Genomic DNA, 26,876 nt, shown 5'->3' on the forward strand with positions numbered 1-26,876 from the left:
AAGTTTATTTGTATAAAAAGATACTGGTACTTTCCACATTTAAAAAAAAAAAAAAAGTCTGCAGGTCCTTTCAAGGTGCTTCTGCACTCAAAATCTATGCATGCTGATTCTTCATGCAAGTTAAGAATCGTATTTTTGCAGAATTCTGTTTCCTTGAATAAGCTAATAAGCCCTCCTGCCCATCCCCCAAGTGCTCTTCTTTGATTTAAGATTACAGCTAAGTTAGTTTCAGGATTATTTTACAGCACAGACCAAAAACTGTGTCAAGGAACCAATGAACACATAGGAGTTAGTGATAAGTTATCATGTAACCACTATAAAGAGGCTGTGCATTTTGCCTTTTCCTCCTACCTTTGTGTATTGTCTTATCTGGCTTTTCAGAGGTTTCATGGAACAATTAAAACTATCATCTTAATTTTTCAACATCTGTCACACTGCTTGTGCCAAGGACTCTACTGAATGGCAACTCCTGTGAGCCTAATGAAGATTTTCTACAAATCTTAAGATTTGAAACATAAGTCAGGGATGACATGGACGGAAATGAGCAAAATAACTACCAATACCTCATTGTTACTAGCATTCAGCATGGGAACCTTCAGCAGCCAGAGGGGAGAAGATACAGCAATCCACATTCAGAGTAGTCACCTGCCTCTTTTGTCTCCCCTGTTAAGTCAAATTTACTGTTATTCTTGTAGTTTAGATACTACTGGAATAACAGTGACTTTAAAATACACATGTTCTCTGGTGCTGTTAACCACTAAATTTTTTTTTGTCTCTATTTCACTAACACTTGTACAAGAGATGAAGTCATCCATGGATTTGTGTTCTGCTTTACTAGTGTTTAAGCCGTATGTTGATATTGATATTTTGGAACTGAGACAATAAGCAAAACAGAATCTATTGCAGCTCATCTTAAAGTAAAAATTCTCAGTCCATAAAAGTGCAGAGTAATACCTCTTAGAGAAGGAGAGAACTCTTGTAAATGCTGCTCCCACCTTGTTCATCTCCATGCCTGCATGCTTCCTCCATTCTGACAGCCTTGGGAGGAGAGTGGTGTTTATTTTACATCAGGAGGAACATGGGGACTAGATAAAGTGTTGCAGTGCATGTGGCAGTGGCCACTGCAGCAGAGCATACAGAGGACTGGTGCACAGGCCTGCAGAACACAGAGGTCGGATTCTCACCCCGTGGTTACGGCGAGTTTCCATGTTCCTAGTGGTTCTTAGTTTACGTGTTTTAAGTTTATTTGTTCAGAAGTTCTCCACCCAGTTTTATGTATAAGGTCATGTTTATGCGTTTTCCTTAATTGTCCATGTATTAGTTCTGGAAAGTTCTCCCTCCTTTGATGCCCCATTGGTTGGTTCATGTAACTCCCTCCCTTAAGTTATCCCTATTGGATATTCCCCTGTTGTCTCCTCCTTCTCAGTTGATCCCTATTGGTTGTTTCCCTTTGTTCCACCCCCATATAAAATACTGGGATCTGTCTCACTTCTTGGTCTTTGTCCCTGGACCCTCCACAGGCAATAAACCAGCTGGAACCTACACAGAGACCCCTCTCTCATCCCTTGCTTCTGCCGACGCTTTTGCACCATCTTTGTTTGGGGCTCTCTCCTTGCAAAGGAGCCAGCTTTCCCTGCCTGTTGCAGCTGACAGCTTTCCCTGCCTGTTGCAGCCGACCCCTGCCTGCAGCAGCAGAAGCCAAGGATGTGTGCAGCTGCACGCTGTGCTGCCTCGGACGGCCCCAACAGTGTCAGATGAGAAAGGGTTGAAAGGCAATATCTGCTTGCATGGTGATGACTATCTCTTTGGATTGATTTGATTAGTTCTCTTCCTTATCCCTGGAAATGGACAGCTGAAGTGTTGTAACCAGCTGGATTTGTGCAGTCATGCCAGAACTGCAGAAAAGTTTGCTCTTTTACTTTGTGGAGTTGCCCAGGCCCATCAGCTCAGGCCAATTTTAGACCTAAATGTGAGAAGCTGGGTTGTGAGAGTGAGGAGATTTCTGCAGTTAGAAGTAGCAGAGGGATCAGGGTAGTCATGCCTGGGAGAGACACAGGTCCTAAATACAGACATCGTAAGCAAGCTTGGCTTAAGGGGTGCTGTAAACCCCCAAAGCAGGTATTTGCAGGATTCAGCAGTAAACAAGGCCAGCTTTGGTGGAGCTTGTTGTCAGGATAACTGGAGAGACAGCAAAGCATATGTGTTGGGCTCTGTGGGAGCCAAGGGACTGCAGACAGGGCCAGAACGAGAACAGCAACATGGGTGTAGAAAACCAGCAGGGTGGAGTCCAAAATATTACACCAAATAAGAATGGGCTGGTGGACATCATGTAAAATGAGGAAGATGGTAACTTTGAAAGTCACGGTGCATGTCTAGCAGTGGCAGGAGTGCTTTCATGGCACCAGCTTTCAGGGATGTTCTTTAAGCCATTTGTGCTATGCAATGGACATTCATACCCTATTCAAATATTCCTTCCCCACTGCCTTCTTAAAATCCACTGTTTTCCCTAATAGACAAGAAGAGTTTGAAAATACCTTCTGCTGTGTATCCAGCAGTCTTGTGCTTTCTCCAGCTATTTCAATAATGAGGGAACAGAAATAGGGGCAGGCCTGTGACAGCTACTGCTTCAAGTGACATGGGGCACACAGGTTGTACGAGGCTGTGCCAATGACATTTTTCTTCCCACTTTCTCAGTCCTGATACCTGGTAAATCTGCATCTGAGATAAATAGCAAAAGTACTGCCATAAAAACAATTCTCTGTACCAGAGTGATATAGAAATCAGTGGAATACCCATTTTTCTTCATAATTCTTTTCATCTTTATTTCCAATCCAAAATAAATAAAATTTTAAAGATATCCTTGAAATTAATGAAGTCTTTCTTATCCAACTCAGCCTGCAAATAGTTAAATTGAGATTTATGCAATTCATCATGGCTCTGCAGCCTATCATCACCCAAAGAAAACTTTCCCTTATAGGAGAGGGGAAGTTTATGTAGCTGCAGTCTTGGATTACATTGATTCAGTCCTGAGGCAATACAGATGCCAATTATATGATACACATACCATACATCTTTAAATTCTCTGTAAAACAATCCCTGAGAAATAATTGTTATTGTCATTCTAGTCAGGCACTGAAAATGCAGCTAGCACACTTCCTTACCTGTTGATACAAAACTAAACTTTTGGTGTGTCTGGTAACAGCTTCATTCTTTTTGTGTATTAGTTACGGTACAGCAATCATGGATTAGTCTGTAAAAGGACTTTAATTCGTTTACTAAGAGCCTGTCAGCCTACATGCTTCCATGTCATATCGCTTGAAGTGTTAAAGTGACTTCTCATCTTCCTCCTCTTTTTCTCTTTACATTAAGATTTCATTTGACCCCTCTGGGTTTTCACTAAATTATTTGTGATCAGTAAGTGCCAATTACTCTTATGCAAAGAGCTAAAAAAATAAAAAAATTGAATTTCACTGTAAAGAAACAGGATTTTCTTTAAAAAATGCAAATAATTTTTATAAAGGCATAAAAATTTTTGTCCTTCAGTCTGTAGAGTCTGATCATTAGAAAACTAACCAAGGCAATTTCAGTTGGTTTGGGCTTCTTTTTATAATGTGACCAAAGAGTTTTTTCAAACCCTTTTACCCAGCACAAATTGACTTAACCAGTTCTAAAAAGTACCATTTTGCCTCACGTACTAATTGTGTAGACAAAACTATGTGATAACTCAGTTAACTCACCTTCACGTTAATGTCATCCTCGCCACTGTGGTTGCCACCAGTCTGTACCTCTGTACCCCTCCCCAAGGTGGCATCATAACCTCTTCTAGTACACAGAGACTAACCAGTATTTCAGCTTTCCACGTGATTTAGGTCACAACAAACTTTAATTAAATAACATTTTTCATAGAACTGTCTCTAAACCTTTAAATCTTCATGTAATAATCATGATTGGTAGCCTACAAAGTACCTCCTGTTAGAAAAAAAATGGTGTTAACAGATCATTAAACCTATGTGAATGAAATTAACAGATGCATAAGGAAAAAATATTTGTACAGCCATACTCTCAATGCTCTCCAATTTTTTCTGAAGACAACAGTAAATATATCCTCATTAATGAACTCAAAAAGACTTTGAACCTTGCCAAAACATTACTCTGAAGATCTTACTTATCATCCTAACCAAAGACCTATACCAATAACTAAAAGTAAGACAACAATATTCTAATGAAAATTTCTCACACTTCCCTTCCTTGCAACATCCCAACTTTGTTAAAGTCATCTCAGATGTAAACCTCCACAGACCAGGAACCTGGCCATGCCTGAGGAATAAATGTAGGACCTGACAACACATCTCCACCGTCACCAGCATGGATCCCACAAACACACGGCCTAGGAATTGTATAACCATGGAACCTTCTTTCCTCATTGAAACCACCCTCGTGAAACCAAGTCGTCACTGTTCCCCAGAGCAAACTCAAATCTAAAATAGTACAGGACAGTAGCATTCAGGTACCAGTAGGAGACCACTTTTTACTCCCCAAAATATTACACCATTGGTTTCTTAATCCTGTTACTCAAGAGAGAACACGGGCCTGGAAATAAAAATCCCTAGTTCTACTGGTTATTTGAAAACCATGGATTCACTAGAGCTACAAGGTTTATATCATGTTATAACTTTCCCTGGCTACCACACACTTGCTATTGCTTCTTACCATGGACAGCCCTGACTCTCTATTGCAGCCTTCAACATTTCTTCTTAGTGATTGCTGAAACAATGTCAGCCTCACCTGAAAATTACACTGACTACAAGCAGACAGACTGAGGTGTGATTTAAGCATGCTTTTATGCACATGACTACCTACAAGAGAGGCAAAGGAGACATTCATGTTAGGAAAACTTCCCGTACTATAGTTCTGAATAAAAGAATGGGCATCGTATCATGAAAAAAAATGGGAACTTTGAACAAAGAAATTACTTAATTCAAAGCTTCAGGATATTAATATTCTAGGGATTTTTATTGTATTCAAAGTAACAGAACTTGTATAGTCTTTGGAAAGAAAGAAGTTTTTTCAAAGGAACACCTGACTCCATAATTTCCTTTACCAGCAGAAAATATATTGCCAAGTGTTTATGCAAAAAAAGGAAGGTAACAGTAACAGAGCTGGATAAAAGGGATCATCAACATTAGCTGGCTTTCTAAAAAAAGTCCCTCCTACTGTTACACACAGGATATCTGATCTGGGAGCTACTGTAGGATAAAGCTGCAAGGTGAGTCCATGTTAGGCAACAGAAGAAATAACACAGAGTGACAAACACCAACATAGAAGGGAGCTATTCCAAAGCACTCTGTTAAAAACTATATAAGCTCATTCACACTTCGAAGTCTAATCATTTGGTTCATTCCCTCTGTTCTATTTCAGCCAGGATATCTGTAAGATGTCTACCCATTGTTAAATTGGTAGCCTTCTCTGAGCAAAATTGATCCTTGTCATGACTACTGCTTTTCCTTTATCATTCAGGGAACAAGTAATTCTGAACTGTATTATGGTGGGCTTTCTGATTTGAATTTTATTTTCTGGTTGTCTTTGTTTTTCGTCTGCTGTCATGTCTTTTCCTGGGGATATATTTTGCCACTTGGGAAATTCTGAGAAGATAAAACGCTGTGTGATTCAAAATTCTTAACAGTCCAGAGCATGTGTGTTTGCATTTGTGGAGGTTCTGTATTTATTCTCTGTCTCCCTGGAAAATCTCCTAGCTTTTTATTTCTAGCTCATCTGAGGCACTTCATTTGTAACATGCTACAGGCTTCCAAAGACAGACACAACACAAAAAGGGAGAGGGAAAATGCTGAGTTCATCACCATAAATTATTGATGTTTCTTCTACTTAACTTACTCATCAGGATTCATTGTTAATGAGGTGTGGATTTTAGTTTTAAATTTGCCATGAAACCAGATGATCTTTAAGGTTGCTTCCAACCCAAACCATTCTGTGATTCTGTGTAGCACTGCAGGCATTCAATTTGAAGCACTGCATTAAAGAGGATTTCTCCCAGTGTGTGTCTCTGGTTCCATTTTCTGCAGTAGGTCTCTGCAACTGTGACTTGGCAGGCACTGGTGGTATTTATCCAAAGCACAGAATGCAATAGGAAACAGAAAGACAAGAGGAAGATTTTTATTATGTAACTGATAAAATACAGAAACAGATGCTGTGCAATTGCTCTGGAATTAGTTGATTTATTTAAAGGGTTAATTGACTCATTGTATTCCTATGGGGTAAACTGGAATTCAGATGAATTGCAGTGATCCAGTGTCTGGGAGCACCAGGAAATATGCCAACATAGACTACTGTTTCCATCTTCCAGTTCTCAACTAGTTTAAATTAGGGTCAGATGCTGCTGCTATTGTTGTTCCTGATGCTCAACTCGCACTGCCTTTAGCAGAAACAGAAGCTGGCTTGCGGGCTGGGGTCAGTACTGGGATATTCTCGGTTAAACAGCCCAAGTGAAAAATGGGAGGGAGGTGTGAGTGAGCTGGTTTGGGTTTACCCCAGCGGAAGTTTCCACCAAAGCATGCTAAAAATATAAAATGGGGTGAAAAATTGATTTAGGGTTTTTCCAGAGGGCTTCAGAAGTGGAACCTTCTGAACTGAAACCTGTGGCAGCTTTATCCATGGGTGTGGGAGGATCAGGCTCAAACCAGTGCAGCATCTTTTTGAAAACTCCACTTGCCCCTTTGTATGCTGAGGCTCCACTGGACTGAATGCCTCTTTCATGGATCCATGTGTCACCTACATAACTCCTGATACAGATATCAGCCCCAGACTACTGGGCAGGAAAAACAGTCCAAAGAATGAGAGGTTTAAGTTCAAAATCCTAGTCCATCACTCACTACCCCAGGACCTTGGGAAACCTGCATTGTCTGACTGTGCCACAGCTCCTTATGTGTGAGTTAATACTTGCAGGTCGCTGTCTTAAAGATCTATTGCAGAAATAAATACATGATAGCTTGTACAATGGGTACAAGATCAAATGAGTAGCTAAGACAGGCAGCCATGAACATCCTGGGATTCTTTTCATCCTAAATCAGGCAAACTAGCAATTAAAGTGGCCTTTTTCTGATACGCAGTAAAAAGGAGTAGGGGAAAAAAAGAAAAAAAAGAAACACTTAAAGAGCTGCTCCTAAAAATATAAAATGTATTTTAATTATGAAGGGGAATTAATTTTAGATTGACTGAGGAAAATCTCATGGGGCATTCAGCCAGCTCATCCATCTCCTATCACCAGAGAATTTCAGCTTTCCAAACAGCCCTGTAACATACCACTTCTTGGGATCTTCTCTGAATACCTAGCTTATTATCTTTTGACTCCTTCATTATCTGTCACTGACATAAAATGCAACATGTACTCCTAAGGAAATTAAACACTGAAGAAAAAAATGTATTAGGCTATCTAATCACCCTTCCTCTCCCCTTTCCAGGATTTCTCCCTACTGTATCATCTTTGCCCTTCAGCCACACACAAAACCTTGTCAGCTTTCCCACTGCTCTTTCCCTTTCTGTTCCTCCATTTCCTGCCACTTTGTTCCTTAAATTAAAAATATGAAAATATGTAGCAATATCTGAATTCAGCTGTCTGGGACAGTGTCAGGTGAGTGAGGACATGATGCTATTCAGACAGTTTATGGTCACTATTAGCCAAAAGGACTGAGTGCTCTTCATCTTGGTCTCCAGAAGCGTGATTAAAACTCATAGTCCAAGCTAACTCAAAAAACCCCCACATGGCTCCTTGCTGCTCCATCCCAATGCTGATGCCAGTGCTCAGGCTCAGGCTCTGTGCCTACAGCAATGGAGAATCTTTGGAGAGTGAGATGCACCCCAGGTTTTGCCACTGGCCTGGAAGATGCCTTTGAACAACTCTGTCTACTCCAGTACTTTGTCTTGTGTAAGGAGATGCCCTTCATCAGCAACCACTGCATGAAGTGCTGGGTGCTGGTAGCACTGGTAACACCCACAGCACAACACTCTCTAGTCTAATCCCAGTAACTTCATGTCTGTTAAATGCCCTTATTCACCTCAGTTTCCTCTTATTTTCTGCAGTACCTATTTTTGCATTGCTCATTTCAGTTCAGACATCTCTCTGTGTTCTAAATGATCTCAAACTCAACTGCTGCCTTCACCTGCACACCCACCTCCTGCTGTTTCACCAGCTGCTTCATGAGTAGCACTGCTCCGACAGCCAGATGAATGGGCAGAAAATTTGCTTATATTTGCTTTTGTAATACATCTGAAAGTTCACCTCTTCCAGTGGCACAATCCCACAACACTCTCCTGTGGGTGCCCCCCTCCGTCATATTGCATGGTCCCTAAGGACTTCTCCACACTGTCTGGATATTGTGTAGTGCCCTTTGACAGTGAATGTGAGAGTGCTCTCCAATGGAAAGTGAATTGAAAACTGTGAATTGTGAGATTTCTTGAACAGCAGCCTGGGACACTTCAAACTATTCTTTATTAAAAGTATTTTTTAAAATATAAGCATGTTAAAAAATTCAGCAGCTGCAGGTATCAATAGCAATAAGAAAAATGAAAGAAATCAAAATCATCAGCATAGTTTCTAACTGAAAGCAAAGTGTTGTTCTAAAATAGTGCTGTGGAGAGCACAGGGATTTTCCTTTGCTGAAAAAGAAGATTGGATTTTAGAACTGAAAAAACATATGAAGAAGACAAAATCTAACAAACAAAAACAAAGTAATTAGGAAAAATGCACCAAGAAATAGAACTTTAAATATCTTCCAAGAATTGCTACATTGACCTTCCAAAAGTTGATATAAACTAGACCCACTCCAGCTGTGGGGTAGCTATTGACTCTTGCCAGCTGAGGATCTGGAGCAGAATATGTCAGCTTTCTGATGAAATTATAATCAGAGTGAAAAAGGGCAGATTATTCAGTCCTCCTCAATAACACAAGAAATTATTCACATGGATAGTAAAAAACTGTTTCTAAAAATAGGAAAAGGTGCAAAATAGTGGGTGGGAACCTATGCATTTCTCCTTTTCCAACACAAGGGTTCTGAGGTGCCTCACAGCCCAAAAAGCAAAGCAGCACATTTTGCTCATCCCCTATACAACAAACTTGCTGCCAGTAGCTCAAGGCAGGACAGGATCCATTAGCAGAGCCACTGAGAATAAGCCTTGGGCTCTCACATCACACTGATGTGAGTAAGTTCATAAACATTTGGGATATTTGGGGATAATTTTTACAGATGTCCTCATCTTGATTAAATGCATATTTTTGTTAATATGTTAATTAATATCTATCAAATATTTAAGAACTGCAGATTTAGGGCACAGTCACGTGATTAGGCTAAAAATAATTTCCTGTGGTTTGGAAGGCCTTAAGCTCTATTTGCAGGGATTCTGTTCCAAGTACAGTAACACAACTTTGATCATGCATGGCCAATCCTGAATTCCTCTACTTTTTAATTATTTTGTGTTTCTGCTCCATAGTTGTTTTCCAGTCTGCTAAGATCTGCTGATCCTCTTTTGAGAGTATTTTAATTTATTAATGTGAAGAGACCTTGTAAATTCACACTTAGTGATTATTAATTTCCCTTCTGCTCTAGACAGTTGTGTATAGGGTGTCTCATTTGAAGATATTTTTTTTAATCTCTGTTTGTCTCATACTATTAAACGCTTGTCTTCACCATGCAGCCAAATCTTGCTATAAGGATCTTGATACATGGGAGCCCAGAGTTTATGCTTGAGGTGGTATTCATGGAATATGACAAGCTTAAACATAGCTCCCTGGAAAGACAATACACACCAAAAAAAGTAGATTGAGCTGTAGGATATTGGCTGATTATCCAAAATGTATAAATATTGATGTAGCAGGTTGAGAAATATGAAGGGAAACTCTGATCAGAAGTTGCACAAAGCTGCTCTAGAGCCGAAATCCTACTTAGGTAGTGAATGTGCTGCCATCATACCCTCCTGCTCTCACTCTCATTCAGTTATCCCTGGCTGCCAAACAAAATAAATGGCACATCTCTTGTGAAATCACATCTACATTAATATTTTTTCACTATTTTTAAATTGTCTTGTATATATTGTTGCTCTTTAATTAGACATGGAGACAACATGGCAACAGATCAAACTGTCGGATGGTTTCTGAGATTCCAGATGCTTATGTCAGTGTCATTTTCATTTCCTCAACTCCCTTTTTGCAATTTAATTTTTGAATTACATTTCTGAGGCTCCCTGCTACCAAAGCATCCATCCTTAACACTACTCCCCACGTGAAATAAACCTAAGGTGATATTGCAGCCTCTATGCCATGCTTGCAGCCTTGCAATTACGGCTGACACTGCTCCCAAAATGGAAAGTATGTTTATAAGTTTTTTTAAAAAACAGAAAAAGTTCTGTAAAAACATCTTCCAGATTAATTTTTTTTCATCAGATATACACATAAAGAGCCTCCTAAGTTCTGAAATTGGCAAATAATGATTAAAAATTCATCATCTCCATATTGGCTCAGAGGACAGGGGGGAGAAGGAAAGTAGGAAACCAAAAATTAAAAATTACTATTCCCTAACATTTCTATTTTAAACAACAAAATATTAAAGAAAATATTTCTCAAAAAGATAACTTCCAAGGTAAAAATTTCAAAACAAAAATCCAGTTATACCCCCTTCTCCTCAAGCGAGTTTTTGCCCTTTGCTCACTCTCATCTTCTACCACTCTGTGTCCACCTTAAATTGCAGCATGCCAACAGCAGAGATTTGCTTTGTCCTGATTGTTCTATAGACACAATGCTGAATATAAAAATACAGCAATAGCAGCTTGCTGTTCACGCATGTTCTGAAGTGTCATCTCTTTGTCTGAGACAGAGGAGACCAGAATTGTAAGATTATCACGGAAAGCAAAGCCGTAAGTAGGAAAACATAAGGGCCAGTGTAGCTTAAATTATCAAACAATGTGGTTTGGGCGGGGTTTGGGTTTTTTCAGATTTGTTTGCAAGCCAGAGATAACCACATAGTTTTACATCACTAAATCAGAACTTTCAAAGCCAAAATAACTTCGTAAAGTACTTAAAGGCCACAAATTTTTTTGATGGATTCTCATGAAGGAGAATGAAGGTTAAATCCATACAGTTTGCTTTGCAGGTTTTTTTTTTGCTTTTTTGATGACAGAACTGAAGAGTCCTGTAGAATTTAATGATTGAATGAATACATAAGTCAATGTAATATTATATTTCTGTGAAACACTATATGTAGATGAAAACAAAGTAAGTGCCAATGTCAAGTTCATCTCTGCCCTGCCTCCCCTCTGCTTCCTAAGTCATTACCTAGTATTTATTTACAAGACTGGAAAAAAAAAAATACCTTGGAAAAATAAAGGCTTTGTGCTCAGGTTTCAGGCATGAAATGGTGTCCCACTGTGTCATTTTGGATTTGAGGTTTAAAAGCTTACAGCATGTTTGCTTGAACAGTCCCATTTTTTAAGAAGAGGAATTTAGTTCTTTGGAATCTGACAGTCTCAGAAGAGCTGCTCAGATGTTTTTATTAATTAGTTAATATTTGTGCAATGCTTAAAGTATCAGGCGTTGTATAAATGTTAAGCTATGGAATTTGGTCCTACAATTAAATGGCAATTATAAACAATGAAAAATACATATTTATATATTTGCTAGGAATTTACGTAAGTATGATATATTTGATAGCTTAGAAGAGAGCTCCTAATCTATCCAAAGCCATATAAAGTTTAGGGATATGGCTAACAGCCTATTTAAATAACATAGCAAAAGTCATATTTTCCCTGGTGTTTCCATGTTAGTCTTCAAGACTCCGATTAAAAGCAATTTAAGAACAGAACTTTCACATCTGATTTTCCCATGCAGTTGCCATCTACTAGACCTCATACACATGCAAAATAGAAATTTGCCCCTGAAATCACATTAAGTGTGCAAATTAAGAAAAAATAGACTGGACACACTCAAGCTTGGCTTAAAACTTAAAGTCCTGAATGCTTCCAGCTCATCTGTTGACATTACAAAAGATACAAGTATCAAAGAAGCAGAAGAAAATGCTGAGTGCCTTGTTACTTTTCCTGGCTTTTTCTTCTACATATGACTGTCAGACTGTTAATGAAAAGACTCTTAATGAATCAACACACTCACCACAGTGTCACTAATGAACTACTGGTAACTGGAAAAAGAGACTAAAAATATTATATCTCCCTTTAGTGCAGAGTTATATTATCAATATGCTGTAGCCAGAACTGTTAGGCTGAAAAATGCATTTACTTAAGAAAATAACATCATGAAGCAGAACCCGGGTAACAACAGCACTTCTGTTGCCAGAACACACTTGTAGTTGGTGGGTGGCTTGTATAACTTGAGCGCTTAATTAAGTGTGTTTTTCCAATAAATACATTGGACATTAATTTTTACTGATGGCTAAATATCTGCTAAGTAGCTATCCTGTTTCTTAGGCAACCAGGCTAGATTTTAATAACTTGCAGGACAAAAGAGCAACAGGCCAGTAGAGTCTGGTAAGGATGTCAGCATTGCCATTATAAACCCCATTTTAGCACTGGGGAAGGGTACTCTAATTTGAACATTAAAACATGCTGGGCATAGCTTTTATCCAGGAGTGATTTTCTGGTTTCTGTTTTTCTAATAAGAGCCATTTGCATCCATTTGGAAGAACCTTAAATGTATGCAGCTTGCAGGGGGGAGGAAAAAAGCTTAAACAGAGAATAATAAAAAAAAAAGAAGAAAGTGCTAAACCAGAGTGGACTTAAGGGTTTAAATGTAGTATTGAGCCTCAATGTTTGACTCAGAGAGGCTGATGCCAGCAACAGTGAAGCTGAACAAGGATGGGCCCAAGGTCAGGTGGAACCTTCAGGACAGAGGTCTGTGCTGTAAAACCTGGAGGTGCTGATTTACAGTGATGCCATTGTTGGGCTGGGAAACCAGAGGCGCAACATGCTGCTTGTGATGGTGGGCTAAGGCAGCCCTTTGGAAGTAGAAAATTAAATCAAATCCCTGGTCAGTCTGTAAATCCTAAGGATACAGTACTCTCTCTCTTCAGTGGGGTTTGTGTGTTAAGTTCCACTGTTGTAGGCACATTCTAATTCCAGATCAACATAAATTTAAAATAGCCTTCACTTCCTTTGCTAAATATATTTTCAGAAGTTTTATGTGTGTTCTGGATCAGCTATGAATCACCCATTCCATATAAGAGCATTTCAGGTATGGAAGAAAATGGTTCTCATATATTCAGTAGTTCGATATATATTTAAATCTTGTAAAGTTGTTTGTAACAAACAGTTTTATAACTAAACTACATTATTACTATGAACTCAGCCAATAATATGTGTTTTAAAGCTACCTGGGTACAAGTTTACAGCAGCAGTTCAGTCACCATCCACATCTGTAAAAAATAAAACAGTATAAGATAAATAATGCATGTAGGAGAGGCTGTCAAAATTCATTCGGGCAGTTCCATTTTATACACATTTCATTTCCTAGATTTTAAATACCGAAATATTGATTTATATTGTCATGGCATCCTAAATGTACATAGAAAATAGGCTTCAGAGACCTTACAGACTTCCAAATACCCTCAAACAGTACAGATAATGCGGCTTCTATACAGATATTCTTATTTTCAGGGCTTTTTCTTTCTTTTTTTTCACTTACCTGTACTTCTAAGATCTTCTACATATCCTTTTTCATACTGTTTCAGGCACTCTGTACTCCTTCAGGGTCACATCTGAAATTAGAAGGCCAGGCAGTTACTTGTCACCCAATCTCCCAAGAGGGCATGGAAAAGAACTATCCACAAAAAACCATGGAACTGCTCTCCTGCAAGAGACTGTGCTTACAGACCTTGTAGTGAAAAATAAGTCCACTGACACACAGAGAAGGTTCAGTCCTTTGTCCATCACTAGAAGAAGCCAGCCACAACATAAGAGGAACTGAAAACCAGAATTTTTCTAAGTAATGTTTATTCAAATTTTCCTACTCTTTCTAAAAAGGCGGGAAAATTATTGGAAATATTTTAAGTGGTAAGTCCACTCAGTCCTCAGCAAGTCCATCCATTGCCTTCTCTACAGGATTGCTGCTTCTCAGGGGCACTGACTGCCTTCAGCAGCATTTATAGACACGTGGTGGGCCTCAGCTGCAGATACATGTGGTGGTTCATAAGGCATTATGTCTTTATTTTCATTTGTTGCTGGAGAACAGAGTCATGCTATTCTCATTTCAGAGAAGGAGAGCAGAGGCACTGGGACTGAGGGCTTGAATCAGACACTGGTGACAGTGGCCAGAAGCCTGGCAAGTATTCAGCAGGGCTGCACCCCTGGAGGGCCATCCTCTGCCATCAGCCAAACCTGCCTGGCAGACTAAAAAGCAGAGAGAGCCACTGGGTGTAACATTCACATGGTTACAGCTTTAATTTTGCCAGCTCCATCTAGTGTCACAGTGGGCAAAGCTCCCTGAAGCTCTGGTGCCAAGCAGAGGTTGAGGTGAAGCCTTCATAGCCATCTAAAACTTGCCATGCAGCTATGACTCTCACTGCTTTTCCCCAAAGCAGGCCTTGGTGCCCGTGTATGCCAAGTTGAGGAACAGTTAGACACTTCCCTGGCTATTTGCTTAGTAATGAGAACTCTCATATTATTTGGCCACATTTTTTGCAGAGTTTCTGCCTCCTCTGTTTTACTGTCAGAGACTTGATAGCCAATTATATCCTTCAACAGTGAATGGGAACACTGTTCATCATGTCTACATTCCCTATCAGCACTTAGATAAAAAATCTTATATATTTATAAAGGAGAAGAGAGTAAGTCCCATCAAAAATGACATGCTGGGATTTCAGGAGGAAACTTGAACAGCTGCTGGATGATATAACCTGAATAAAAGTAATTAAAAGAAAATGAGTTCTGCCCTCTTGTATCCTCCTGACTCATGCCTCATTTTCTACTTCAGAATTTAGGAAAGCAAATGTCTATTTCTGTGTCCATCACCAGAGCGACATCACAGCAAGTTAATTAGAGCACATGAACAGAGGTGCTATTTTTTGCCTTCAAATAAAGATCTTTCTGTTGCATATGAACATTTTTCTTTCTGAAATACAGAAAGAAACTTCTTAGCTACCAGCTCTTTCCCAAAGGTGTATAAAAATTATGCTTTTTCTACAGCTTGCAAGCTTCACGATTAGAATTGTCAACCGTGATGTATTAAAGAGGAAACAGTCAGACTTGACTGATCAAGCTTAATTTAGCCTTATGTTTGTGTTTCTGAAACATGGTAAACAATTTTTTAGCATGTACATGCTCACTGACTTGCAGACAAAAAACATTTTTTCTTATTTGAATAAAAATGAAATCTACAAACTCATGACCTGTGTATTAATTAGGATTTTTATATTCCATACTGCATTGATTCAAGGACAGGCCTAAACACTAACATTTATTTATATGCCTTGATAAAGAATATCTCAAGCATTTACCACAGATAAACACTGTTGATGCTAAAAGCCATATTTCCCCCTCAGTTTGGTGTCTGTGTTGTCATGTGGAAACAGCAATTTGTATTATATGGGGACTTCTCTTGACTGCAGGATCCAGAGTGCCCCTCTGAAATGTTTGTCTAAAGCTGGATGCCCAAATTCGTATTTAACAATCTGAAACCGTTGAGTGAAAACATTATTCAAAAGCAGATTCCATTGATCATAATTCTTCACTATCCAAGCTCTTTTTCCCTTGGCCTTTCCTTACCTTTCACTCCATCCTCAGAAAGGAGGCCCAGCTGCACCCAAGGAAACAGACCTTCCACATAGCTTAGTTAGATGTCTTGGTCCGTTGGGGGATTCATAGCAAACAAATATCACCAGTAATTTATAAAAGGAGTTATGCATAAGCAGTCATAGGTCAGGCAGCTTGTCCTTTTTTTTTATGGAGATAATGGCCCACACTACTCCATCAGTTAGCATTCAGAAGGAGGACTCAGCTCTAGTTTTTATCTTGATACTTTACTTACAACCTAGCAGAAGTACTCAAAGGAGGCCTTGGATTATGGCTTCTGTCTGTCTTGAAGTCTTAGGGATCCTAGACCAAGTGATGGTCTCAAGCAAGGGCCCACATTTCTCTGGCCAGTGATCCAAAAACCTACAAAAAGCCATTTCCAACTGGGAGACCACATTAAACAAACAATAGGGTGAGAGATACAGTATATGGAGAAATGCTGTTAAAGTACATGACCAGATGAGGAGAAAAAACAGAACCATTGTGATAGTTTTATGGACTTTGTGAATATATTCCTAAGTGTCACACCATTTTAACATTGCTCTGACAGGTTAATATGTGCAACTTGTCTCCAGGGGCTAAGATTAAGTAGCAACAAGCTGAAGGGAAAAGCATTGCCAATAAATGGTGAGAAAATTTTTTGCAAGCAGTCTTTCTCTAGGGGAATACTTTATTTAAGTAAAAGGGAAAAAATTGCAACATGTACATGATTAAAATAAGACTCACAACAGGCAAACTTTATTTATTATTTTAACAATGTGACATGCATCCCCAGTTACTTTCTTTCCAAAAGTAACATGATTTTAAAAAATTCCAGCGCTTGTGTGCTTGATCTCCCTGTGGCTACTACCCAACCCATGGAAATATTTGTCCTACATCACATACAGGGGTAGTCCAGGGCAACAAGGCATGGCCATGATCAGGAGAAAAGGACTTCAGGGAGCAAGGGATGCAGGATCATCCCAGCAAAAAGCACAAGGCATAGGTGGTATCTGAGCTCTCCTAATGGCAGAAGGACTATTTGCTCTACTACCCCAAGATGGGCAGTGCCAGGGCTGTTCTGAGGGAACTGAGAAATGGAAGGAGTGAAAAGGCAGGAAATGAGCAATGCCAGAGTAGTACGAGTAACGCAGTTCTTGGGCCACACCAACAGTACAGATCCATAGTGATGGCAGGGATGCTATGAGCAAGGACCAGGACTGAAAGGCGGGAACACCAACAGCCCACACTGAGGGTGCAGGGCAGAATCATGGCCACAGTCACGCAGGGACCACTGGGTGTGGCAGCACAGGAGCCATCCAAGAAACCTGCTCCTTTAGTAACCCATCATAATTGCTGTTGAACATGTCCAGCTATTCTGAAACATGAGTGTCCTGAACAAACTGCTTTCATCAGCTGAGGAGGCATATTTTCCAGGTTCTCCCAGTCAAGCCAGCTCATCTTTATGTCACTCTTTGATGTAAGGGTAATGTGTTTTTAAGAGACATTTCTCAAAGAGGGAAGAGCAGTCATTTGGCACATGAAAGAGAGCAATGCCGTGACAATAAGGGACCGCAGAGCACAATGTGTAGCAAGAGCAGAAGGAACACAAAGGCAGAAAAAATAGAAGGTACCTTGGAGTAGAGAAAACAATAAACAGCAGAATCCATAGACAAAAAACCCCAGTAAGGGTCCAGGAGACACACTTGGGCAGTGGAGGAAGTAATAGAGAAGGACAAGAGCATCAGCCATTGGGTGGTTACACAGGCTGACAAAAAAGCACAGCGCTGCCAAAAAAAAAGCTGCTGAGTGGCCTTTGGGCTGGGGAGGGAAAGGTGGGCTCACAGGAGAGGGCATCACCCCCTGCAAAGCACAGGGCAGCCCTTGTCCTTCACTGGGCTCAGGTGGTGGGTGACAAGTCTGACCTGAACTGCTGCCAGGAGTGTAGTTGTAATGTTGAATTTAGATGGGAAAGTAATGAAAAGCAGGAGGAAAACATTTTAGTACCATTAATTAATTGGTTTCTGTATTATTTTAAAGTTCTTGGATGTTTTTTTCAAAGACAACTCAGCTTTATGTTTCTAGTAAATAAAACTCTCCATTTTGAAGCAGCCACTTTAAATCGGAGTGGAAGAGGAAATCAGACCCCTAATTCTGACCCCTACTCTTCAAATCACCAATTTTTTCCACAGCAAGATTAAATGCACCGTTGTTGTTCTGCCAGCCCTTAACGCAAATTAATGACTTAAATTACCTTTCATCTCACCTTATAAATTCTACCTTGAAGCAGCAGAAAGCCCAAGGGCTCTTGCATAACCAGATGAAGACAAGTTCACTGCCTCAAATCCTTCCCTTCTTGCTCTACTTTACATCAATTCTTTATAAGAAGAGGTCTCCAGGGCTAACAAAGGAGCTGGCCATGCAGCAGAAGGTGCCGTGGGACTTTCAGAGGTAAAAGCCCGTCTCGCGGTGACTCAGTGCACTCCATTAGTCCTAGGAAACGCAGGGCGCATCGAATGCAGCAGATGTGCCCTCACTTGCCAGGCTTCAGACAAATGCAATCAAATCTATTTTAATCATCTATGAAATGCAAATGCGTTCCACTTGCGCACCCACAAGATCCATTGTCTTCCTCACTGAAGCATGAGATAATGCCAATTAAACGCCGTTGCTAACTTAATAGGTGTTCTGATTGCCTATGGGAAATTATCTTTACTTTTTTATTAGTAGTAATATAAGTAGTAGTATTTCACATTGCAAAGATTTTTAAATGTTTTAATAATTGCACTTGGGTTTGTTTGTGTTCTCCCTTCCACCGGCTCAGTGGCCAGCACCTATCCAGACTGAGCAGTGAAACCTGTGTTTGCACTCAGAGAAACAATGCTGTGTAATTCCAAGTATTAAAAATACTCTTCTCAACTTCTTCTAAAGGGCCCTAAACAGAAGTGACAGTTGCATTAATCTGCTGGCAATTTCGCTCACACATGCAGGCTCCCGTATATGCACACAGCCCCTTTGTTACTCTGCTAGAAATGGCCAGGCAGCTGTAAAGATGTTTATTCTCAGACCCACAATGAAAAATGTTTGCAGTATGTATGTAGCCTACAAAGTCAAGAATGATAAGCATTTAAATCAGACTGGCCATGCAAAGTCAATATTTCGATATCAGAGGAATTGATTCTTGATCTAATGCCAGCACTGTGTACTCAATGTACTGCAGAAAAATCCTCGCCCAGTCTTCCTGCCAGCACACTGTTAGGGATGACAAGCATGCAGTTATCTGATAGAGCAGATATTTGTTCCAAAAGACGATTTTCATTTCAAAGACAAAACATGAAAAGAGCTTACTTGTGGGGAAACCAAATACTGTATTCTCCTCTTGATAAATCAAGCTTTAGAGAAATAATGCCAAAGAGAGCAGGATTCTGAAAAGAACTTCTGTAGCTCTTTTCATGCTTTTTCAGCTACTCAGTTGGCTTAACTCTGCCAACTAATAATCTTGTGTTTTCCTAAGATGTGTTGAGAAAGAGTTTATTTGCAAATAATTATTTAGTGATAAGGATGCATGTCTGTTTGCTTTTAAACAGTTCCTACAAAGCTAATTAGGGGGTTTATCATAGAACACAGGGTTCTATATGGTTTATACCTTAAGCTGCTAATTATGGGATTTTCAATAACATCTCTTTCTTTCCTTTGCAGAGAACTAAGACAGTATTACTAAACAATAAAAGCCCTGTTTCAGTGAAAAAGGCGACATTTCTTCATGTCGCAGTCTTGTCAGTTCTCTCATCGCTGAATTTACATAAAGTAACCAAGTATGAGTAATAACAGACAGGAGAGGGAAACATCTTCACACCCTTCGAGACCAGGGACTAACACAATAGTCCTTTTATACTCTGGAAAGACATCTTTGCTACTTGGCCGCAGACCTCCAGATACACTGTCTAATTACAGTTAGCAAGCAGCATGCCCTTGACACAACACAGAATAAATATAACCTGCCCTTTCAAGTGTGTCACTGTGCTCAATGCTTATGTCTTCACACTACTAGCCAGACCTTATACAAAGAAACTTAACCATGCCTGTACCCACAAAAATTAAATAGTATCACATTGAATGTTACTTTATTTTAGCAGGACATCAAGAGGGATTGACACCAAATCGCTACCATCCAGCTCCATTAACTGAGGGTCTACCTCACTCACAGCTCTTCCTTGGGGCATAATAATTACCTGCATTCTTTATTTCACTGCCAGTCTTTTATAAAAGTGCAAATATGGAGTGTCCATACAGTTTCAAAGAAAAGTTAAAGGTAGACTGTAGAGAAAATTAATCATAAGCATATCAGGACCTTACTGGGATGCAGCCCAATTAAATTCAATACACACATCCACTGTGGAGGCCATTAATAAGCTGCTAAAAATTTCTGTGTGTCCCTGCTGGGCTTTATACAAAATCTTGCCCCTATAATGAACTCTGCAGGCTTTACAGGTGGGATTTTCAGAAGTGTTCAACACTGATCCAGATCCACTCTCCTTGAAGTCAGCAGGAATTTTAACCATCAGTGTTAGGGGGGGGGTAGGAAAAGGTCAGCCTTGAGTGCTTTTCAAAATCCCACCCCACCAGTCTGCTTAAGCCCCACGGAACTCTGAGGGGAGAGAAGTTTTGCTGTATTTATAGCACAGAGTAAGGAGTCTTCATATACAATGAACATCAGATTATGTGCTGCAGAAGAACAGAATATTTTTGCGTTGTTTATCTGTCAAAAGAACCAACCTTCAAAAACAATACATAAGCCTACGTAAATAAACCAATCATTCCTACCCAGGGAGTGTAACTGTTTGTGCTCCCTTGTATAGCCTAGAGACCCAATACAGCTATTGATCTGGTTCCTTAAAGAGAAAAACGATCAAAATCCAGAGTTCTACACAAGACTAAAATGCTGGAAAAAAAATATAAAACTTAATAGAAAAAGGCCCTGAAATTTTGAAAACTGCTTGCAAGGTTCAAACTCTCTGATAGACTGTGGGAATCCAGAGGAAATAATAGCAGTACCACTAGTAGGTTGTTGATTCAGGCTTCAAATTAATTATAAATTCATAATTAATTATGAAGTGCTACCCCTTGCTCTGCTTTCCTGTGGCCTGGGGAAGAGACAGATTCTCAAAAGCTCAGAGTCAATTTCCGTTTTATTTTTAGCCAGTCAACCTCACAAAAGGTCTTACCTACAAGTTGGGAACTTGCTCTTTTATATTCCATTCATGTATAGGCTAATCAGCTGGTGCAGTGATCTGTGACACTTAAATAGAAAAGATGCATATAAAAAGCAAAGGCAGAGCAGAAGGGGCCCAAATACTCTGCCAGGGCCATGGCAAGGGCAAAGCAAGAAGGGTGTCTGCACTCAGCAGCTCCTGCTGCTGTTGTGCCCTGAGAAATGGCAGCAGTGCATGCCCATGGATGAAGGAGGATGTGGCAGGACACTGTGGGGTGGAAAGCCACAGATTGCCAAGGCATCCTGCAGAGATGGGTGCTCATGACCTTGTTTCTCCCAGCAGCATCCAGCTCCAGCTGGGAAGTGAAGAACTCACTTGCTCCATGGTGCAAATCTGATGCACTAAGAGCCAAATCTTCAGAGGATGCTCGTAGAGAATCATAGAATGGTTTTTGGGTTGGAAGGGACAGCTTCCACTAGACCAGATTGTTCAGAACTTCATCCAGCCTGGCCTTGCTGGGTCTTCTGTCCTTGCACCTAAGCCACACTAGGAGATGGCAAAACATTTGTTTTTCTCTGCTGAGTTTCTAGACTCTCTGCACTTAAGAGCGTTCCACATTGGTGTTGGTTTTTTATGTGTAGTTATTTTCTAGCCTTTCCACTAGCACACATCTCACTAAGAAGCAGGATCTGTGAGGAAAAGGGGTGGTGTACTCCAGCTCAGCAGATTGAAATCATCTTTTGTTTCGGATCATTACTGAAAGATGGAGTGGTAATACAGTTTTCGCTTACAATTACAGATCAACATACAGTAAGCTAATTAACCTTAAAAAACTTTCAGTGTCCAGTAAACACTGATCTCTAATCCATTAAGTTTATTGCACTTCAGGACTGAGCAGCGTTGAAATAAAGTACTGTCCTATGAATCAGCAGCCTTTTGTAGATGACAGGAACAAAAATTATCCAACCATGTGGTATTTCCAGCTCACCTGGAATAAATTAGTAGTAATTCTGAAGAAGCATAAAAGTGGTGGATGCTTAGAATGAAGAAATGGGCATCCATGTATGCTAGGTCTGGCCTCCACTTTCCTGTATAATCTCAAGAAAGTCACTTATCTTGTTTTAATTTTCAAGTTTAGAAGGAATATATGGAGCTTCTCATGCTTGCCTGGTCTTCAGAGTAGAAAATTGTCTTTAACATATGTATGTACATGCACTAACAACATAGTCCTGGTCCCGATTGGAGCTGGTGGCTATTATCTTAAGAAAAATCAGTAAATAAATCATGATGTGTAAGAAAGCCACGTGATCTGAACCCAATGGCACGTGACCAGAAGATGGCAATATTTGAACCAGAGGACTGAGGCAAGCGTCCTTATGGGTCATACACATCACAGGTCCCCCAGGTTACCCCCACCTAACCTTCTGTCAGTGATATGAAACCTCCACAACCGGCTGAAATCACCTTCTGAGCCAGGAGTAGGAGTAGGTAATTTAGTTTCCATGGTAATGCAGTTCTGGACCATTCTTAAACAGAAGCTGCCAAGTATGACAAATGGTAGGTGCTGATTTTTTTATGTGAACAGCTATTCACTATGAATTGAAATGAGATTGCCGAATTCACTTTCCTTGGGAACTGGAAGCTAGGGTTCAAAAGCTATTGTTACATTCAAGCCATAGTCCATAAACTAGCACTTTAGCCACCCATCTCTAGCTGCAATTAGAAATTTTTAAGTCATAGAATAAAAATGAATGACTCAATATCAGAGTTGTCAAATATATGAGACAGATTTACATCAAGCAATTCTAAAATGCTCTGTAGCCATGAATATAAAGGAGAAACATATGACAAATGACTCTTATTCATTCCTCATGGGGAAGAAATTCTGTTTTAAGCATTGCTGAATGTTGTGCAGTGCTATTATATATATGTAATATATGGAATCTGCATTAGGATAAACACATGAAATGATAAGGGCTTGAATTCAACTAATTTTCCTTCCATGAGCCACCACTGTATAATATGCCACAGTAGGTTTTGCACTCTGCTAATCGCCCCAAACAGTACGTATTGGTGTTGGAGAAATGCTGTGTAATACTGTAATTAGTAAAATGACAAATAAAAGAGGAAAAGGCTTTTTTCGATTTTAGTCTTGTTTCCTTCAGAATGAAGCATTAGGAAGAAAGGTTGCCAAGATCAACTGTTATTTAACACCATCTCTGCATAAAAGCAGCCCAAAAAGCAACTGTTTTGCCCAGGCTGGAGAAATGGGGGGAGGATGATCCGCCACTCACCACCCAGCTGAAAGGTGGGTTAATAGGGTGCTGCTGGACTTGCCTGCAGTGGCTGCATGGCTGGGGCTGGATGGGCTCCCCCAAACTGCCCCAGCAACCCCAGCAGCCAGATGGCATTGAAGAGCCATGAGGATTTACGTACTGGTCCAAAAAGAGCTATCTGTGGCCTGTCTGCGAACCAGCAGGTTCTGCATGCAAAACCCATACAAAAGTGACTCCTATAAAGGTTCTTCTTCATATTAGTGATTCTTCCTGCTTGCAATGCTACCTTTGACAAACACAAAGAAGGGAACAAAGCATTGTAAGCATTGGGGGAGAGGAAAAAAGTGAGGCATTCCCAGCTCATTCATGTTGAGAAGGAGAAGAAACTCAGCTGAGAAGCATTGTGAAAAAACAACATTTTTCTGCCTTTATAGCACCCTTAAAAAACTCTGGTACTCAAAGCCTTTGTGAACATTCATTAGAAGTTCTGCATTAAAAGGGTAGTTTCTCCCCAACATAACCTCTGTTCCTTCTCTGTGAAATGCCTGGAAATAAAGGGTGCTCACACACTGTTTGTATTTTCGGCATTTACATAGACACAGTTGATAGCACCTGGATTGAGATATGGGCAGGTGAACGGGTTTGTTTGGGGTGAAAATGTGGAGTGGGCTTTCAGAGGCAGGGAGGAGAAAATCTGGGCACAAAAAATGGCGCAGTGGCTCTTCTGGACCCTCCCCAGAGCAGACATGGACTCAGCACATACACCATGAGAGTCTGCCAGCAGTGCCTGACCCAGCACCATGATCCCCCAGCCTTGCCAAGACTGGCAGCCTTCTGCCTGTGCCCTGCCAGTTAACCTGCCCTGCATGTTCCCTGGAGACACTTCAGTCTCATTTATGACTCCCAGGAAGCAGTGGCAGGTCTCACGGGAGACCTGAATGCTACTGCAGTGGAGTGGTGCACTTGCTATGGAGCTGCAATGAGTATGATTTCCGCCAAAAGCTGACTGTCAGTCTCATTCGAGCAGTTTAGCAGATAGCTGAAGCTGAAAGGGAAGTTGGTTCATCCTTGCTGTGCTAAGGAAATGGGTGGTGGCTTTGGGTGTCAACCCAACAACTTCTTTAGCGAGTCGCCCGGACCAGGGGTAGACAAAATTTAAAGGACTTAATACTATTTTCAGAGCAGGTTGGTTACTACTATTTAGAAACCAATCTCTGCAAAGAAGAGCAAGTTTTGTGCTGGCTGTACTCATCACCAGACACTCCTGAGTTCTGTATAAATGACATCTAGGAGGCAAGAATAGTGTGGATTACACCACTGTCAGGGAGTTTAACTACAACACATGAACTAGTACACAGGTATTAAGAGACATGACTTCCTAATTGCACTGGGGCCACTGCTGGTCTTCACAGCTTCTGCAGGAATTCCAGAACCTGTGGTCACTGGTGTAACATGTTAGTATTAGGCAAGCCTTCTTCAGATAACTCACATTGTGCAAAATGGTTGTACAATCTTTAGTTTGCTCTTTTCAGAAGTGGAGGACTTTGTTTTCATCCTAATGTTATGGGTTAAAAGATGGCTGCCTGTGCCCCTGTGTGCCACAGACACTTGGGAAGGGTGCTGAACAGGTAACTGGGGACAGCACGTGCAGCCCCACCATGTAATTCCTTCCCTGCACACAAAGAGGGAATATTTGTGGCCTGCTGACACATAGCACTTCAGAAAGTCAGGAAAATTTGTAGGACAGTGAGTAGGTGCTAGAAATCTTTACCTGGAACCTTATTGACTATCATGAGTTTTACTTCTATGAAATGCTCTTACAACTTCATCCACTGCCTCTCCCCTGCCTCAGCTAAACAATTTTCTGCAAGAAAAAGGGAGCAGTAGGAATCTGCACACTGCTTTTCTTAGTGGTCTTTTTCATTTAACTTAGCCACTGGGCTTTATTATGCAGCCTGCCTGGGACAATGCATTGATAGTCTCATTCTACCAGTGTGACAGAACAACAAAGAGCCCAGTATGTGCTGAAATATGCACTCCCCTTGCTAAGCCTGTAATCCTAGCTTTGATATTTTTTTGTTTAAGCTATCAGCACAAACCTAGTGAGAATGAATCGGAAATCGCACGCTTAATTTCGTCTTCTGCTTGACTTCCATCTTTGATCAGAGACTGAAGAGAATGGGCTGAGGGAAGCCCATGGCTTCCTCCACAGATGATGTTAAAGGACAGTTTGTCATACAGAGTAGCCTCCATTTTCTTGGTCATAACCACAAAATCCCTCCTGTCCTTCCTGTAATTTCCTCAAGAAGGACATCAAAAGTGCAGATACATTTCCTGAATTTGGGCTGCTGCTGCCATTCTACTCTAGACCTGCTGTGTCACCTGCTGTGACCTTTCCTCCAGATGCAAACAAATCTTTGAGTTATGGCCCCAAAATGGGTGACCCAGATGCAAGACTCAATGCAGAGGGGTTTCAGTGCGTTGCTCACAGCACCACCACAGATCTCCTCTGCCACCATCCTCCAGCCTTGGAGTCAGTGTGCCCTTGCTCATTTGCCTGATATTCACCATGGGGACGCTGCCACTGCTGCAGCTGGGAGCATCCATCAAGCTCTCCCATTGCTTTGACAGAGCTTGAAGGAGTTGCCAGACTACAGCTGCTGTTTTCCATTCTTTGCTGTTTAGAAGCTGTTTGCTAACTTTTAAATGAACTTCTGATGCTGATCACGCAGTCCCCACCTTCTCTGACTCTGCAGGATGCCAGAAGATGGACAGAGGGTCATAGCCCCGAAGGTGGTTAATCGGTGCTTGTGTGAGACCCTCTGGCCAGCTCACAGCACCCTGATTGAGTGAGTTGAGCCTGAGGTGAAGCAATTACTGTAAAAATGAGACAGATCATGTGGAAAGAAGGGTTAAGGGATGAACGGTGCACAGCTTTACTGCAGAGGGAAGCAGAAAGGGTGGAAAACACACACCCAGGGGACTGAGGGGCTGTAAAATCTGATCACTCTTCTGCTTCAAGGACATTCATGTTGCAAGATAAGGAACGGCAACCAACACCAATCTGGGCAAGCAAGCTTACCTTCAAAGTGTACGTGAGCTTATCTCCCTGCTAAGGTCAACAGAAAATTCCCATTGAGCTCATGAGGGCTTGGATTTTCAATTAATGCAAGGCTACTAGACTTGATGTTCACTTATGAAGCACTTGTAATTATTAACTTATCTCTTCTCTGACTACCAGTTGACTTCTGAAGGGAGATAATATAGCATAGCTTAAGACTGAATGTATATTTGTACTTTAAAACACCATTCTCAGTGATATGAATTGATGTACCATACTCTTCTGGGCCAGTTTAAGAAGCAGCATGAAAATAATCTTACTGGACACATAAAAATGAACTGTAAGTCTGCATGCTGGAATCTAGTTACTATACCATTTTACTTATTGTTAACTTAAAGCCTTTTTCTGGTGTTAATTCATAACTGTAACACACTTTCCAAAGACAAAATGCTAGGAGTTAGTTTTTTCCAATCTTTTAAAAATGTTGTTTTACAAGCAAGATTCAAATAGTCTGCACCTGATGTTTCTAGGACCCTGAGAAGTTGC

General features: G+C 40.6%; 1 long non-coding RNA gene across 2 annotated transcripts in view; it reads right to left on the reverse strand.

The window, feature by feature from the left end:
- LOC116444685 overlaps nucleotides 1-26,876 on the reverse strand; it is a 143,523-nt gene that overhangs the window by 36,897 nt on the left and 79,750 nt on the right. For both annotated transcript variants that reach the window (XR_004240444.1, XR_004240443.1), the window contains 2 exons: nucleotides 13,697-13,769; nucleotides 13,386-13,427 (listed from right to left, as the gene is read on the reverse strand). This is a non-coding gene — a long non-coding RNA (uncharacterized LOC116444685). The remainder of the gene's footprint in view (nucleotides 1-13,385; nucleotides 13,428-13,696; nucleotides 13,770-26,876) is intronic.

This window comes from Corvus moneduloides, chromosome 5 (assembly GCF_009650955.1).
Source record: "Corvus moneduloides isolate bCorMon1 chromosome 5, bCorMon1.pri, whole genome shotgun sequence".
Taxonomy (NCBI): domain Eukaryota; kingdom Metazoa; phylum Chordata; class Aves; order Passeriformes; family Corvidae; genus Corvus; species Corvus moneduloides.